The 16,777-nt window shown below is 40.8% G+C and overlaps 1 long non-coding RNA gene across 4 annotated transcripts in view; it reads right to left on the bottom strand.

Annotated features, from left to right (window-relative positions):
- Positions 1-16,777, bottom strand: part of LOC124977917 (uncharacterized) — a 127,163-nt gene that overhangs the window by 33,022 nt on the left and 77,364 nt on the right. Inside the window, exons 5-8 of one of the 4 annotated variants that reach the window (XR_007107285.1) lie at positions 12,634-12,828; positions 11,002-11,145; positions 10,640-10,871; positions 1,170-1,294 (exon numbers count right to left, since the gene is read on the bottom strand). This is a non-coding gene — a long non-coding RNA (uncharacterized LOC124977917). Of the gene's footprint in view, positions 1-1,169; positions 7,756-10,639; positions 10,917-11,001; positions 11,146-12,633; positions 12,829-16,777 lie in introns of those variants that run through there. The other 3 variants (XR_007107283.1, XR_007107282.1, XR_007107284.1) reach the window with 3 other exon arrangements.

The raw sequence follows: 16,777 nt of genomic DNA, 5'->3' as shown, positions 1-16,777 counted from the left end.
GGTTCTTCCAGCTCTGGTTCTTCTAGCCTACAGGTGGCTATTGTGGACTTTCCAACTTCTGATTGTGTAAGTCAATCTAATAAATCCCCTGTTTTTTTGTTTTTTTGTTTTTTTGTTTTTTTTTTTTTTGAGATGCTGGGGATCGAACCCAGGGCCTTGTGCTTGTAAGGCAAGCACTCTACCAACTGAGCTGTCTCCCAGTCCCAATAAATCCCCTTTTAATAATCATACTTCCTGCTGATTCTGTTCCTCTAATACAAATTAAAAATAAAATCTATTACACATAGTCATCAATTATTACATAGGAATACTTTACAAAAATACTTACTGTGCAAAACTGTTTCTTTAGTTTTTAAATTATTTTTATTTATATTCTTTATGTATTTGTTCTCAGTAGAAAATCGATGAAAGTCTTAGAAGGGGAGGTTCTGAAATTCTGTGCGTCTGTTATCGGCAGGGAAAGCACACCCTGGCAGGTAGAGGATAGAGGGCTCTGGTTTACAGCAGCAGAACTGTTTGGCTGTGGAATAGACCACATAGTTGACTCTTGCTCTGAGAGATTTTCAAGAAAGGCTTCCTCGGTGATCAACTGCTGCCTGATTTGATGATTAGTCCAATTGAGCAGGAAGAAGGGATTTTGTTCTTATTTTTTTCCTCATAGCCATCCCTATCTTTAAAGCCACCCCAATGCTGAAAGTTGGTGAGAGGAAACAAGATAGTGTATGATATACACAAACAAGATAGTGTGTGATCTGAGAGAACCCAGGTTCACATTCTTCCCACCAGCTCACTGGTTTCCTTCAATGGTTACAAAGCATGACGATGTCTGACAAATGCAAAATTACATAATAATAGCCATATCAAGAGTGGAAGATGGAGTAATTCCTCTGCCTCCACTTGTCCACAGACTTCCCAATGCATCTCAAATTCATTTGTCTCCTTGCCTTAAACTTGAAGTTTCACAAATGGCCTGTACACCTCAGTACCCTCATCTTCTGTGTGTTAACTTTTCATCACTGTGACAAAATACCTGAGAAAAACAACTTTAAAGGGGGAAGAATGGGCTGGGGCTAGCTTAGTTGGTAGAGTGCTTGCCTTGCAAGCACAAGGCCCTGGGTTCTAAACCCCAGCACCGCAAAAAAAAAAAAAAAAAAAAAAAGAAAAGAAAAGGGGAAGATTGATTTGGGCTGGCGGTTTGAGAGATTTCAGTCCATAGTCAGTTGACTCTATTGCTTTTAGGTCTGTTTTGAGACAGAAACATCATGGCAGGAGGATGTGGCTGGTCACACCATGGCTGTGTGGAAGCAAAAGGAAAGGAAGTGGGTAATGGATAAGATATAGTCCCCAAGGGTGCACACCCAGGGACTCACTCCCTCCACCCAGGTTCTGCTTCCTAACAGTTTCCACTACCTCACAATAATCCATTCAGCTATGAATCCCTTGATGGTTTAATCCACTGATGAGGTCAGAGTCCTCATCATCCAATCACTTCTCCAAATACCTCCCTCTGAGCATTGCTGCATAAATCATAACATCATAACATTCTACAACATTTCTCTGTCTCTCACTCTCTCTCTCTCTCTCTCTCTCTCTCTCTCTCTCTCTCTCTCTCACACACACACACACACACACACACGTACACACACACACACACACACACTTTTGCTCAAAATGTTACATTTGCTGTAGTTTTTCTGCTCTGATATACACAAACCTCATGATCCCACTGGAGATTTTGTACTTGCTCTTCCCATCTCCTGGATGCTTTTCCCTGCAATCTTCACATGATTGGATGCTTCTTGTTTAGATCTCAGTGCAAATGCAGTTCTTCAAAGAGGCCTTTTTTGATCCCTCAATTTGAAATGACCCCACCTTTAGGTTCTCTCTGTTACATCACCTGTTATTTCTTTTTCATAGCGATTTTACTGTAATTATCTGATTTATTCATTAATGTCTTTTTGATTCATTTTTCACCCATGGAATGTAATTCCTTGTTTGTTGAGAAATCCCTATCATCTAAACAGTGACTGTGCCATTGAAACATCTTTATATATTTCTACTCTTGAGTGATTTAGGCAATTGGTCTACCTTCAACCTTCAGCTTCTTTTTCCTTAGAAGAGGCCATAAGGTCTAAACCCCCACATCAATGTGAAGAGGAAAGTATGCTGAAGGCAATTATCACTGCAGCAACTGTGTGCCTGATACTTGGGAGGTGCTCTTTAAATGTTAATTTTTTTTCCTTTCCCTTAGTACCTTACCAAACAGTTTTTGCAGTACCTAGGAAGTGATTAATATCCCCATTCTACAGATGATGAAATAAAGAACCAGAGAGATGAAGTAACTTGCTCAGAATCACACAGACAGGAGGTGCCATGGGTTATTCTTGAATCCAGTATATTCTTTTTCAAATTTTTAAACCCATGTTGCTTACACTCCCTGAAGATATAATAATGTGGTTAAAGAGACACAAAGATACATATGAGGGGTAATGATGGAGGATTTTATTTATTTTTTAATCCAGCGCCTAGTACAAGCTAGACAAGCACTCTTATCACTGAACTGCATCCCAACCCTTTTTATTTTTGTTTCAAGACAGGGTCTCATTAAATCGTCCAGGCTAGCCTAGAATGTGCAATCCACCTGCCTCTGCCTCCCTAGTTGCTTGGGATCACAGGTGTGCACCACCACACCTGCAGATGATGGTAGATATTTACCAGGTTTCTCAGATGTTGGGAGAAGGAAGAGCAGTGCAGCCCACCTTGAATGTCTGTGGGGTTGGCTCTGTGTAAGTGCCAGGCCTTCCTGTTCCAATTCTTGCACCCCCACATTCTGATTAGGCAATGACAAACCTGTCAAGCCATGGCTCATCAAAACCAGAGATATGATCCTCAACACGTCTTCAGGAAACCACATTTCTAAAAGAGCATCCAGAGCCATCTATGCCACTCCAGGCCTCAGTATCAGGAATGGGCTGAGGCAGGTCAAGTTTTCCTGCCCTCAGGAGATGCGTTGATGGCTAACTGTTTTCAAAATGAAATAACGACCTCCTGATTGTCAGTGTTCATCCGCAAAGCTGTGTTGAATACTTGGCATCATCACCTCCACACAAGTATTCTCTGATCTTTCTCCAACAGCCAAGCATATGCCTCATCTCCAGGACCAGAAAACTCCTTCCTTTTCCTCAGCCACGGTGCATGGACAGGATTCCATAAGCCATTACTATAGTTTGAATCCTAAATGTCCTCAAAGGTCTATAGTGTGTCACTACTGAGAGATGGTAGAAACTTTAATAGGTGTGGCCTAGTGGGACATCTTCTGATCACTGGGGCCATGACCTTGAAGAAGACCATTGGACTCTAGCCCCTTCCTTTCTTTCATTTCACCATGCTCTCCCATCATGGCATGCTGCTGCCCTCCTGACCAGAGCCCTAAAAAGCAATGTGTCCATCTGTTCATGAACTGGAATCTCCCAAACTGTGAGCCAAAACAAACTTTTTCTTATTTTAAGTTGATTGACTCTGGTATTTGTTATAGTGAAAGATGCTAACTAACAAGGCCATCAAGGATGCCTGGCTGTTAACTTCTGCTCATGAGCAATATCAGGGCTATCAAACCTAGAAATAAGAGGGGAGCAAACAGCAACCCCATATCTACACTGGCCTGACCCCATTTGGGCTTGTTATGTGCTGTGCTACTTCAGGGCTGCCATAACAAATTACCCAGGCCTGGGTGGCTGAGAACAATGGAAATTTATTTTCTCACAGTTCTGGAGGTAAGAAGCCCAAAATCAAGGTGTTGGCAGAGTTGGTCCCTTCTGGAAATTCTGCCTCTCTCCTGCTTCTTGACTTGTGGACACATCACTTCATTCTCTGCCTCTACTTCCGTGGTTGCCTTTCCTGTGGATTTGTATCTCTGTCTCCTGTACATACAAGGACACTGGTTATGGGACTTAGGACCCTTTGTATTAGGATCCAGTATGACTTCATCCTGCCTTGTTACATCTGATATCTACTCTATTCCTAAAGAAGGTCACATTCTGAAGTTCTAAGCAGATGTGAATTTTGGGGAACACTATTCAAGCTGGCGTACTCACACAATTTCATTTAATGCTCAAAAAAGAAATATAAGGTTCAGTCAAGACTGAAATATGCCAAGATCACATCTAGGACCCAGCAGAGTTTTGAACACTTGTGAGTCTGATTCTCAACCCCAGTACTTTTCAGAACCTGTGCTGTGTCCAGTGCTTGGACAATAGTCTGTATGCTGGAGGGACAGGTTCCAGAGGAACATCTACACAAATATTTGGTCTCTGACTCCTCTGTGCACAGGAGACTTTCATATTAGTCTAAATCTAAAACTTCAGTCTTAGCAACAGAAACCCAACATCTATGTGCAGGGTGCTAAATGGTGTATACGAAGGACCCGGTTTTGCTGCTCTGATTCAAACAACAATTCTGTGCATAGTGAGCTTTAAACATCCATCAGCAGAGAGGTCTAGAATACCATGGCAATAAACATTGGGCTCACAGTAATACCAATGATATACTTAACAGTAGCTTTTCCTCTATAACTCTTCACTCTTTAACTCATGTCTCTGTCGACATCACACACACACACACCTACACAATTACAGATTAAATGGCTTGTCCAGAGTCAAGAGAATTTTAAAACTTTTAGCAGTTTATATTTTGAGCAATGTTACAAATGCATACAGTTTAAGGAATCTAACAGGTCAACTGTTTCCTTTCATTTTCAGAAAGAAAATGAGCAAAATATGGGTGGGGAAAGGCTGAGGGAATTCCTGAAAATAGAAGAGAGATCAGTGAAGTAGAGGAAGAGGATTGAAGGGGAGGGAGAAGGGATGGGAAAAAGGAAGGAACTGCCAAATGAAATTGACCACATTATGTTATGCATAGATATGAATACACCACAGGGAATATAAAGCACCAATTTTTAAAAAACAATAAATAAATAGAAGGAACACCAGTAGAGTAGAGGAAGGGAAACAGGAGGAGGGAAGAGGGGACTGAAATGGAGAAAATTATATTCCATGTATGTATGACTACACGTCAAAATGAACCATGCTTCTAGGTATAACTATAATGCACTAGCATAGAAACAAAATGATGCACCCCTTTGTGAACAATGAATCAAAATGCAGTCTGTAAAAATAAAAAAAAATTTTTAAATAGTCTAACACTTCAAGACTAGTTATAAAATATAATGGCCCCAACTTCTCCACCCCTTCCCAGATACTCACTAAAAATTTGGGCATTTACTGTCTTCCCTTAGATAATAATTTTGTATTCCTACTTCTTGATTTTTCACCTCACATCTCTACACACAGGCACACCACTTTCCCACAACCCTGACCCCACAAGGTAAGTATTTCAAAATTTACAGTAGATTGATGATTACTGCTTAAATTATTGTGACTTCATAAATACTCCTCAGAACTGAGATATTATGGTTTGATTTTCATAGTTGTTAGCATCCTAAAGTTAGTATTTCCTTTTGATTTCCTTAGATTTCTGTGTACTTATCATTAATTCACTCACAAATTCTATCCACTGGCTAAATCCCTTCCCTTGATTTCAGTTTCCTAAGGACAGCTCTTAGGGAACCATCAGAGGGGCTCTGAATTGGTTTGATTTCCTTCTATGTCTGTGCCACTTACAGAGAAAATAATGATAATGGCACTTCCTGAGCAGCGCACGTCCTGCATAGCCAGACGTGATAGCCCTTTTCCCAGGGCTGCTGTCACTCAGCGACCTCCTATATGATCTCCTAATTCCCACACCTCCTATCCTCCTTTTTCTTGGTTCACTCCCTGATTTTAATGGAACACAAAAGTAGCTTTGGGGACTTTGTTTACATGCTGATGTCTTTCATCTGCTGTCACACCTGATTGGCAGTAGTATAGCTCACAGTCGGATTCTAGCTGGAGATCATTTTCCTTCACTAGTTTGTACACAGGCTCCATTACCTTCTGGTTGACATTGCAAAGTTCAAGTCCTTTCTAAATCTGGGTTTATATTCTCTATTATCTATCTACCTACCCATCTATCCACCATCTATCCATCTACTTTTTTTGACCCCAGTGATGATGTGACTCCTCATAGGCCCATTTCTACCCATCATGTTGTAACCTGATGTGTGATAGACTGAATAATGGCCCCCCCAGAGATATCCGTTCCTTAATCTCCAGAACAGTATGTAACAAAAGGAACTTTTCAGATTAAGTTAAGGATCTTGAGATGAGATTAGCCTGGATTATCCAGGAAAAGGCTTAAATGTAATCATCAGTGTCTTATAAGAGGGAGACAAGAAGGTCAAAAGAGAAAGAAGACCGTATGACACCAGAAACAGAAATTGGAATGAGGACCTTTGACAAAAAGAGGAAAGGATTACAAACCCAGAAATACATGCACCTCTAGAAGCCAAAAAAGGCAAAGGAACTTATTCCTTAGACCCTCCAGAAGGAACACGCCCTTCCAATTCCTTGAATCTAGCTCAATGAAATTGATTTCAGACCCCTATCTTCAGAGGTACAAGGTCTATTATATCTGGCTGTGCAAGATGTGCACTGCTCAACTCCTGGGCCGTTGGAGTTGCCTGTCCCACTATTTTCTCTGTGAGTGGCACAGTCATGGGGAGAAAACAGACAAATTTACAGCCCCTCTAAAGACTCCCTGAGAGCATTGTTTTTTCTGATGGAGTTTCAGAAGAAATTAGTTCTGTCAGCAAACTTTTCCTAGAAATATCCAAAAGCTTTTAAATCACTTACCTGTCTTGTGTCTCATTTGTATCTTAATACTACTTACATGAGATGGGTGACGACCATATTCTCTCATTCCCATTTTAGGAAAACTGAGACTGAAATAATTCATATGCTTTACCCAACGATATAGTCTGAGCTTCTGAATCTTGGTCTGGGATGCAATGTGTTAAGGAGTACCATTAAACATGTAATGTCACTGTCCCTGAAACTTGCAATACCCCCAAAAGGGCACAGGGAAGTTCAGAAAGGAGTAGAGATTGAGGTGGTAGAAACACTTGACAATGCCAGGTTGTCCCAGAGGTTTCTTGAGGCCTAATTATTTTAGTAGTTAGAAATGATCCACAAAGAGGAAAGAACTAAAGAAAGTAAAGGAAGGAACAGGAGAGAGAGAGAGAGAGAGAGAGAGAGAGAGAGAGAGAGAGAGAGAAAGTGAGAGGAAGGGAGGGAGGAAACAGAGAGGGGAAGAGAAAGAAAGAGGGAGGGAGGGAAGGTAGGTGGGTCTGGCATCAATAAGAATTACCCAATGAAAGAGCAATTAGAGACTGGTAATAAATTCTGAAAGAAGGTAAAAGCTTGTTCTTCTATTGAATGCAAAGTTATGCAGTCATTCAAATATATCCAAAGAACAATGCAGTTATTAAGCTCTTGTAGGTTCTAAACCCATTGTTCTATTCTCAGTTTGTGATGCTAGCGTTGAGATTCTGCCTTTAGTTTCTGGTTCAGTCAAGCTGCTTTCCACTGGGATCAGTCAACAGGGGTTAATAGAGGGAAACCAAGGCTGAAGGAGAGAAAAGGTCTCTGTCCCTTCCTGCTCCTGGTACTTCCTCTTTCTGAGCACTTCCTGTACCTGAGTACCTCCATTTTCTGAGTACTTCCTGTTCCTGTCTACATCATTTCACAATGACTCTTTGTCCAGGCAGTGGCAGCTCCTTCCTGAAGCAGCAACCTGAGATGGATGAATCTCAAAGATATCCTAAATGAAAGAAGCCAGATTCAAAAGATGCATGTTGTGTGATTTCATACTTCATAACATTCTAGAAAAGGCAAAATTATAAAGATGGAAACAAGAGCAGCAGTTGTCAGGGAAGAGGAAAGACAGGCACATGGAACAATTTCTGAGCATAACAGGACTGTTGGGTATCTTTTTTTTTTCTTCCAATTTTATGGAGAAATGCTTAATAATTACAACTTGTATATCTTTGAGGTGTATAATTTGATGATTTGGAGTTGTTCTGTATCTCTATTGCAGTGGTAGTTTCATAAATCTACATGTGCTAAAATTCCTGGAACTATATACCAAAAATGTCAATTGTATTACAGAAGAACTTGAAAACTAGTAACAGTAAGAGAGATTAAATAAACATATAAACAAAGACAGGTGGGCTCTTGGAGAAATGACTGATTCCAGGCCCAGGTTTTTCCATCTTGAAAGTGCAAGATGAACCTGGAGCATCTCACTATGCCAGTAAGCAAGAAAGTGTTCTGAGGACACAGGTTCAACTCAAAGGTGCTACCACCGGCCAAATTTGGGATTATCTACCTATCAAAGTGAAAAATTAGAGGATAGATGAATCACCAAGACTTTCTAAATGAAAGGAATCAGATTTCGCTCCACATGAAGCAAAATCACTCCCCTAATGTCTAGGAAGCAACAGAGAAAAAGAGGAAGAGACCAGGGTCCCGTAATCCTTTCCAGATGACATACTCAATGACCTAAAGGCCTTCCACTACTTCCCATCTCTTAAAGGTTCTACAACCTCCCACACACCACACAGAGATCACGTCTTCAACAGGGCCACTTAGGATCCAATCTACAGTACTCTTCAAGCTACCAAGGTCATGAAAGACCACAGAGACTGGAGAATGGATCTGGATTAAAGGAGATAAAGAGACATGACTACAAAACTTGATATGAACCTGAATTCTATTCTGGATTAAAACAGAGAGCTATTAAAGATTCTGTAATTTTTTTTTTAGTATTGGAAATGGAACCCAGAGGTGCTTTACCACTGAACTATATCCTCAGTCTTTCTTATATTTGCTTATGAGACAAGGTCTCACTAAATTGCTGAGAATCTTGCTAAATTGGCCTTGAATTTGCAATCCCCCTAGCCTCAGCCTCCTCAGCAATTGGGACTACAAGCATGCACCACTGCACTCAGAAAATATTTTGTAATTTGATGTGGATTTTGTGTTGGAAAACTGTAGTTTATCAATGTAATGCCTCCCAAGTATAATGGTTATATTATGCTAATACATAAGCATGTCTTTTTTCTTAAAAGGAGTGTGGTGAAATATTTAGGCATTGAATGTAATGATGTCTCTAACTCTAAAGCTTAATAAAAATGAATACAGAATGAGAGAGAAAGCAAATGTAGCAAATGGTTAGCAATTGATGCATATATAATAGGTAAAGTGTTTAAAGGGACATGTTGTACTTATTCTTTCTACTTTTTCAAAGGCTATTTAAAAAAAAAAGCAGAGAAAAAAAGAAAAAATGATGAAAAAGCTTAGTATTGGCAGGACATGAGGTACTGGAATTCCTCATATACAGCTGGTGGGGTATATGAGTTGGTAAACCTGTCTGGAGGGAAGCTGGACTCATCAAAGTATAAATGGAGCAAATACTGTGACTCAGACAATGCACTTTTAGATTCACTTAAAGAGGAACATTCACTAGTGTACAAAGATGTATATGCCCTAACATTTCATTGCAGTCTTATGTTTTATGCCCCAAAAATGGAAACAATTTAATGTCCATCAGGAAAACTGGTATGTAAATGATGGAGTATCTCTAGCCAAGTGGTTAAGAACATGGACTCTAAAGTTAGACACCATGGTGGTGCTGATTAATTTCCTCATGTCTCAGTCTCCTCATCTGTGTAATGGGCATAATAAAAATCTCTACTTGTAGAGTTACTGTGAGATTATGTAAGATCACTCATGCATTTAATACAGTGCTTAGCACATAGCAGGAATCAAATCAATATTACTTATCATTGGCTATTATGCAATTGTTAAAAAACAATGATGCCAACCTGTATTTATTGACCTGGAAAGATGCCTTTGGCATAGTGTTGAATGAAGAAGCAGGTTACTGAATAGAGTACAAGGTTTGACTGCACTCATATAAACGTGTATTTTAAACCAGGCATGGTGGTGCGTACCTATAATCCCAGCAACTTGGGAGGCTGAGGCAGGAGGATGGTGAGTTCAAAGCCAGCCGCAGAAAAAGCGAGGCACTAAGCAACTCAGTGAGACCTTGTCTCTAAATAAAATACTCAGCTCAGTGGCCGAGTACTCCTGAGTTCAATCCTCTGCACTTCCCCCAAATTAAAAAGTGTCTTTTAATTTCTACTCGTATGCATTCATGGTGAGCTGTCTGAAAGTTTGGCTGACTAAGGGCTAGCAATGGGTGCCTAGGATGTCAAGGCTTCCAATCTTTTATTTTCTTCTTTGTACATTATATGTTGTTTGATTCCTTTTTTAACATAACATTAATGTTTTTATAATCAGATTTTAATTTTGGAAAAATAAATAAATCACAGATCCGTGGATCTTGCCTGCTTCAGGCCTGGCTTTGTCTGAGGGGCTGACTGGATGCCCTGTTAGACAAAAGACCACAGGTTACTTCTGGCCACTTCTGCCCATATAAACTGGCATTCAATGACCCTTGACACAAGTTACCTTCTCCTTTCCTCAACCTGGGCATTATTCCCCCAACTCTCTGCCAGGAACACAGGAAACATTTGGTAATTACATGTTCCTCACGAGGGAATTGTATTTTCCCCACAATTCCACCTCACTTTAGTTCAGCCCACAGAACGACAAGGTACAGAATGTTCACTGGAACCTACCTTGGATTGAGGGTACTCATCTATTTCCTGGGTGATTTTTAAAGGCATCCAAGCAGTGCAGTAGAAGCGCCCAGCATCATTTTCAACCCAGGTTCTGACTTTCTGCAGCCTAGCTGTTGGCTGGGGTGTAGAAAACCAAAATGACCACGAGATGGCAGTCTATCCTCACATGAGCCTTGCTAAAGCCTGCATTCCCGGGCCTGGGCGCTGCTGAATCCCGCTTCTGTGTTGCCTGGAGCAATTTCAGGAAAAAGATTCTTTACTAAAGAGACCTTCACTGAAAAAGAGAACAGTAAGATTAAATATTCGGAAACAGAAGAACTCGAAGAAGAATATACAATTTCCCAACACCACGTGCTCACCCAGCCTTCTCTCTTCTTCAACAGTCACAACAGTTTTGTGTCCATTTGCAGCCTGGGGTGGAATTAGAATTGCCAAGCATCCCAGCAAGCTCTGAATCCACATTCCTTTATCCCTTTGTGCCACTCAAAGCCAGATATTGATGTCTGAAAACAAGATACATAAGCTTCATTATTTAAATGACTTTTCCTTAAACAAGACTGCTTTAATACTTAACAAGGTAGGGAAGCTACATAATTTAAAATCTATGCGAACAGAAATAAAAAATTATTTGTAGCAGGCTCTACTTTAACACCCACCAACAAAGAAAGACATTCACAATTTTTTGCCTTCCCAGGGCCCCAAAATACAACACAGGCCTGTTCTCCTGCTCCCGGCAGAAGCTGCAGCTGAAGCCGTTCTTTATCAGCTTTTCTTTCTCAATATTTACCAACCAATAAATCTTTTTTCCCCTAAGACAACTGACATTCGAATCCCATTCATGTGGAGGCTTGTTATCCAAATAATATTAAATAAACGGCTTCATGATCTACTGAGAAAGTATTAAGATGGATTTTTTTTTTCTTTGCGGGTCAATATTGAAGATGAGAGGGGGTTATTTCCCCCCCAGCGGGGGGCAGTTGCCTGCCTAGAAAGAGCACATCTCAATCTCCTATCCTCCTGCAGAGGTGCCTCCCCTCTGTCCTAGGGACATATATGCCCATCTTTCGGCTCCCCACTGTCTGCTCTGGGGCATTGTCGGTGCCATTATCATGGCAATAACTGACGACTCCAAAGAATGGAAAACGTTGCCCGAGCTGAAAGAATACAGTCATGTGTCGCTTAATGACAGGTATACCATCTAAGAAATTCATAATTAGGCCATTTTGTCATTGTATAAGCATCAAAATGTACTTTCACAACCTAGATGGTATAGCCTATTACAAACCTAGGCTTTATGACACTACTGTCTTACCTTGTCTGTCACTGACCAGTGATTTTTGTGCATTTTTCAAAATAGAATAAGCCAGTCTTTTGATGAAAATTTGAATTCTGTTGTTCCCCTAGCCATTGCCACCTTCCTTCCTTCTGTCAGAGCCATGTGTGATGCCCATAGAAAGGGTGCCCACGAGGCATTGGGAGGTGGGAGTTGGCAGCCATCTCTGCTGCCAACTTCCTAGTGGGAGTAGCCACCAGGAAGACTCTCTTCTCTGTGCATAATTTCCTCCAATTGCACAATAAAATGTTCCACTCAGTCCCAATCCTTCCAATGACGCTGCTCATTCCCTTCCATCTAGAAGGGAATCTAGAGCATTAAAAACTTCCAGCCATCAGTGACCACAAATGAGGGCTTGACCTTAGTGGAGGTTAAACATCTCAGTCCCAGGGAATCTTCTGAGGAGGGGGATAAGGTTTCAAATATTAATAGTAATAGATAATATTTACGTGGAGATTTTTCTGTACCAGGAGCCATTTTAAAGGTTTTGTTGTACGAATCAATTTTATCTTTACAACACCCCCACGAGATGCCCATTTTACACTCAGGGACACTAAAGCACTGAGAAGTTGAATAATCTCCCCCCAGGGTCACAGAGCTTGTAAGGTGCTGAAGGATCTGAAGCCAGGTGGTTTGGCTCCAGAACCCCTTCTCTTACCTCTTAACTCCTGGTAGGCCACCAGTCCAAGTGACCCCAGAGGCCCATCGCCTCATGGGCTGGTTGAAGAGCAGAGCTGCAACTAGTTGCTCTGGCTGTTGGAGCGTCATGGCCCCTAGCTTTGGGCACCACTTTGCAAATGGTCTGGCCACCTTCCCTTCCTTCGTCTTTATTTTGACTCCAAAATCTGAAATGCTCCAAAAGCCAAAATCTTTTGAGAACCCAGGTCACCACAAGTGAAAAAATCCACACCTGAACTCATGCAACAAGTTCCAGTCAAAACACAGGTGCACTAAAAATAGTATATAAAATTACCTATACACTGTGTATCCAAGGTGTATATGAAGCATAAATCAATTTCATGTTTAGATTTGGTCCCAATCCCAAGATATCTCGTTAGGTACTGCAACTATTCCAAAATCTTTTAAAAATCCAAATTCCAAAGCATTTCTAGTCCCAAACATTTCAGATGAAAGTTATTCAACATGTACATAAATAAGATATGAGTAACATTTCCCCATTTAAAAAAAAATACCACAAGCACTGTAGATAAGATTGAAAGTTACTGTTGACCACCTCTACTTCCAATTTTCTCTCCTCCTATCCAGAAGAACTACTGTATTCATTTTGGATGTAGAATTACAAAGTATTTTCTATGAAAAGTGTACCATTAGAAAACATGTAGTGGTGATTTTTACTTTGTGGGGATTTTTGTTTCTTTCAGAAATATTATCATGCTGGATATATCATGTGGAAATCACCTTGCTCATTTGGCAATGCATCTTGAGATCTTTCTATGTTCCTACTCAGATCCGCCTCACTCCTTTTAACCATTACATGGCATTCTATTGTGTGGGTAAACCTTAGCTTATTTTTCCATTCCACTTTTGATGAATATTTAGGTTACTTCTAAATGTGTAGTACTCCAGACACTGATGTAATTTATTTCCTTTCACTTGCTTCCTTGTACATATATGAAAACATTTCTTTAGTATAAATAATAAAAGGTATGCATATTTTTTAAACAAATACAAATATCATGCAAGATTCTCACAATGCTCCCCTAAGATATTCAGGGAATCAAAACTCTACAATAATCCTAAACTGTTATAAGTAGTAGCAAAATATCAGTAAGAGTTGCAGGCACTGAGATGCAATAATGATAAGAGAGTATAAGGTCAATGCATAGGAATGGTAAGACCACGCTGTTTGCTTTCATATAAGAAAGCGTATCAGGATGCAAGAGGAGTGGAAAAGAATATCAATGGTGAAAATCCTTAAATTCATAATCGAAAAAGTTTAAAGTAGCTTACAAGCAAATATCTTGAGGTCCACTGTGATTAATGTGTAGGTTCTATCTTCCTGCACAGCCCAGGCGGTCAAGCAGTAGTTATTCTGTCCCCCAATAAATTCAATGAGGCAACAACCAGTTCTACACATAAAGGTTCCCTGGGATTCCTGACATGTGTCAGAACAGACACTACCTGAGAAGGAAAGGATATCTGTTGATCAGGTGGTTGGCAGACCCTGGACTGGCACTCGCCACCACATACGCATGCACACGTGCCCACATACAGACCCTGACGCATTCTTAGAATTCCTCAACTCCAAGATTCAGATATGGGTCTCTGCACCCACATGATAGAAGGAGGACTGTGTGCTTGGTCACATACCTGGAGGGCATTCCAGTCTCTTTGGAACCTATTTGGCATCTATGACTTTTAGTTGAGGGAAATGTAATAACAGCCCCTGCCAAGATGTCAAGTGTTGTTATAAATCATGCTCCTTCTACCCTTTTCCAAGTGGAGTCTCTTGTCTGATCTTAAGACCAACCTCAGGCTAAAATCGAAAAGTGAATAACTGTCATTGTTTGCAGAACCTCAACTTCCCTCTCTTAGAGCTTCTCCTGCTGAAGACTGCCCACTTCTCTTGCTTTTCACTCCTGGATCTCACAAAGCTTATGTCTTGTTTCTTCACACCTTTGCCTTTCCAAACCTGCCTCCATAAAAATGGCTCCTGTCTGCTCTCCAGACCTGTGTGATTCAGAGTGTGGCCCTGGCACCTATGCTGGGCTGCAAGGACATAAGTGAGATAAGGAAGGCAAACATTTAGAGACTTTGATACAATTTGACAAACATCACTTGAGATCTATTAAATCTAATAATAAATTTGAGTTTGTTAACACCTATTTTTGTTTCATTTTCCTAGTAATTCATTTTTATTTCATTTTACAAAAATGCCCATTCACTATGGATTGGAGATGGTTTTAAACGTGTATTTTTAAGTCAACATGTTCTTTGTCTCTCAGCTTTCCCCAGGAACTATAAAGCAGCTCTGTTCATATACAAGACATTTAGTGCATCATGGAGCAGGTAGGACAGGAATTGTTGGCCTAGTTATATGGTGTAAGTGTGTTGTCCCAAAAACTTCTAGGTATCCCCAGTTGTAAGGGACGATCCACTTTGTTGATGGGAGAAGTCAGCTAGCCTCACAGAATAACCAATGTAGACTCAAAGACTAATCCCAAACATGCCAAGTCTGGTCACTTCTCATTTCACTGGACTCTCTGGATTCAGGAAACATACTGATTTATGTCTGATGGCTATCCTACACACACCTGGAAGGAAACAAGCCAAGTTTATAAGGAGGCAAGACAGCAGGTGGCTTGTATGATCATGTGTTTATATAAAGCCACATGCATGTGAACAGGCATTCTGGATCCTTGACATTTTTCTTCTCTTGTGTTTTCAGTAGGAGTACAAATTTTCAAAAGTTCACATATGTTGCCCATCTGAATAACACCTTCAAGACTAGCCAAGATTTTTCAAGGTTTGTCTCAGTCCTTAAGGACAAATGTGACTGAAGATTTCCTTGAACTGATGCCCCAGTTGTTTATTGCTGAATAAAAAACCTCTGCAAATCTTCATGACTTAAGCCAACACCAACATTTGTTTTTATTGTTGTTGTTTTGGGTTTTGGATTTGTCATTTTTGGCTCATGAACATGCCCATTTGGATAGATCTCAGTGGGAAGAGCATTTCTTTGCATCTCTGCTCCTCTTAGCATCAGCTGTGCAGCCCAAAGTCTAGGATAGAGTCATCAGCAGACTCTTTCACTCATAGCTGGCACCTGGGCTAGAAAGATGCAAACAGCTGGACTGGGGTAGTAAGGCTTCCCCCAGCCTCCCTCTCTTTTCTTGCTTGGTCTCTCCACGTGGTCTCTCCAACATAGCAGCTTTAGGACCACTGGATTTCTTGCATGTAAGCACCAGGATCCCAAGACACTGTCTCAAAAAGAGAGAACCATGAGGAAACCGTACCCTTTCATGAGCACCTCAAAGTCATGCATTCTATCCATGGAGGCAGTCACAAAGCCATTCTCAGTTTCAGGAAAGGATAAGAGACTCTGCATCTTGATAGGGGTAAAGCAAGGAGAATATATGGAACCAGAAATATAACTGCAATACTTTTCAGAAACTACAATCTGTATTGGACTATTTTTCATTGCTATGCTTTACCTGAGGCAGGCTAGCTTTAAAAAGAAAAGAGGTTTATTTAACTTCAATTTTGGAGCCCAAAAGTCCAAAGAGCATGGTGCAGGCTCTTTTCAGGATTATGCAGCAGGTGGTGGGAGCATGTGTGGAAGGAAACAATCACATCTTCAAGCCAAAAAGAGACCAAACGGGACCAGGTCCAGGATTTTGTAACTCTCATGAGAACTCCCTCCCAGGACACCTGTAATCCCTTCTGAAAGCATGCCTCTAGGGACCTAAGGACCTCCCACTAGGCCCTGTATCTTAAAGATTCCATCTCTTCCCACATAGCACACTAAGGACCAAGGCTCTGACACATGAAACTTTGGGGAGACACACTTAAACCACATCTAAGCCACATCACAGTTTATCACCACAGATACATGGGTACAGAAGAAAAATGTGAAGATATTAACTGCATGCTTTAGCTCATCTAGGTACAAGATTCTTGGATGCTGTGCTTGGACCCAGGAATGGCTGAGAACCTACCAGGCCACTGTGATCACAGCAGATGCATGAGATCACGTCAGAGAAGAAAGAATTGGTGGGCCTTCTCCTTGCCACATGTCCCACAAGCCTTTCTAGAGTCAGAGCTGGCTGTGGCTCTGTGGC

This window comes from Sciurus carolinensis, chromosome 2 (genome assembly GCF_902686445.1).
Source record: "Sciurus carolinensis chromosome 2, mSciCar1.2, whole genome shotgun sequence".
Classification (NCBI taxonomy): Eukaryota; Metazoa; Chordata; class Mammalia; order Rodentia; family Sciuridae; genus Sciurus; species Sciurus carolinensis.
Note: the sequence above shows the minus strand (reverse complement) of the source record. Positions and strands in the feature narration are given on the sequence as shown.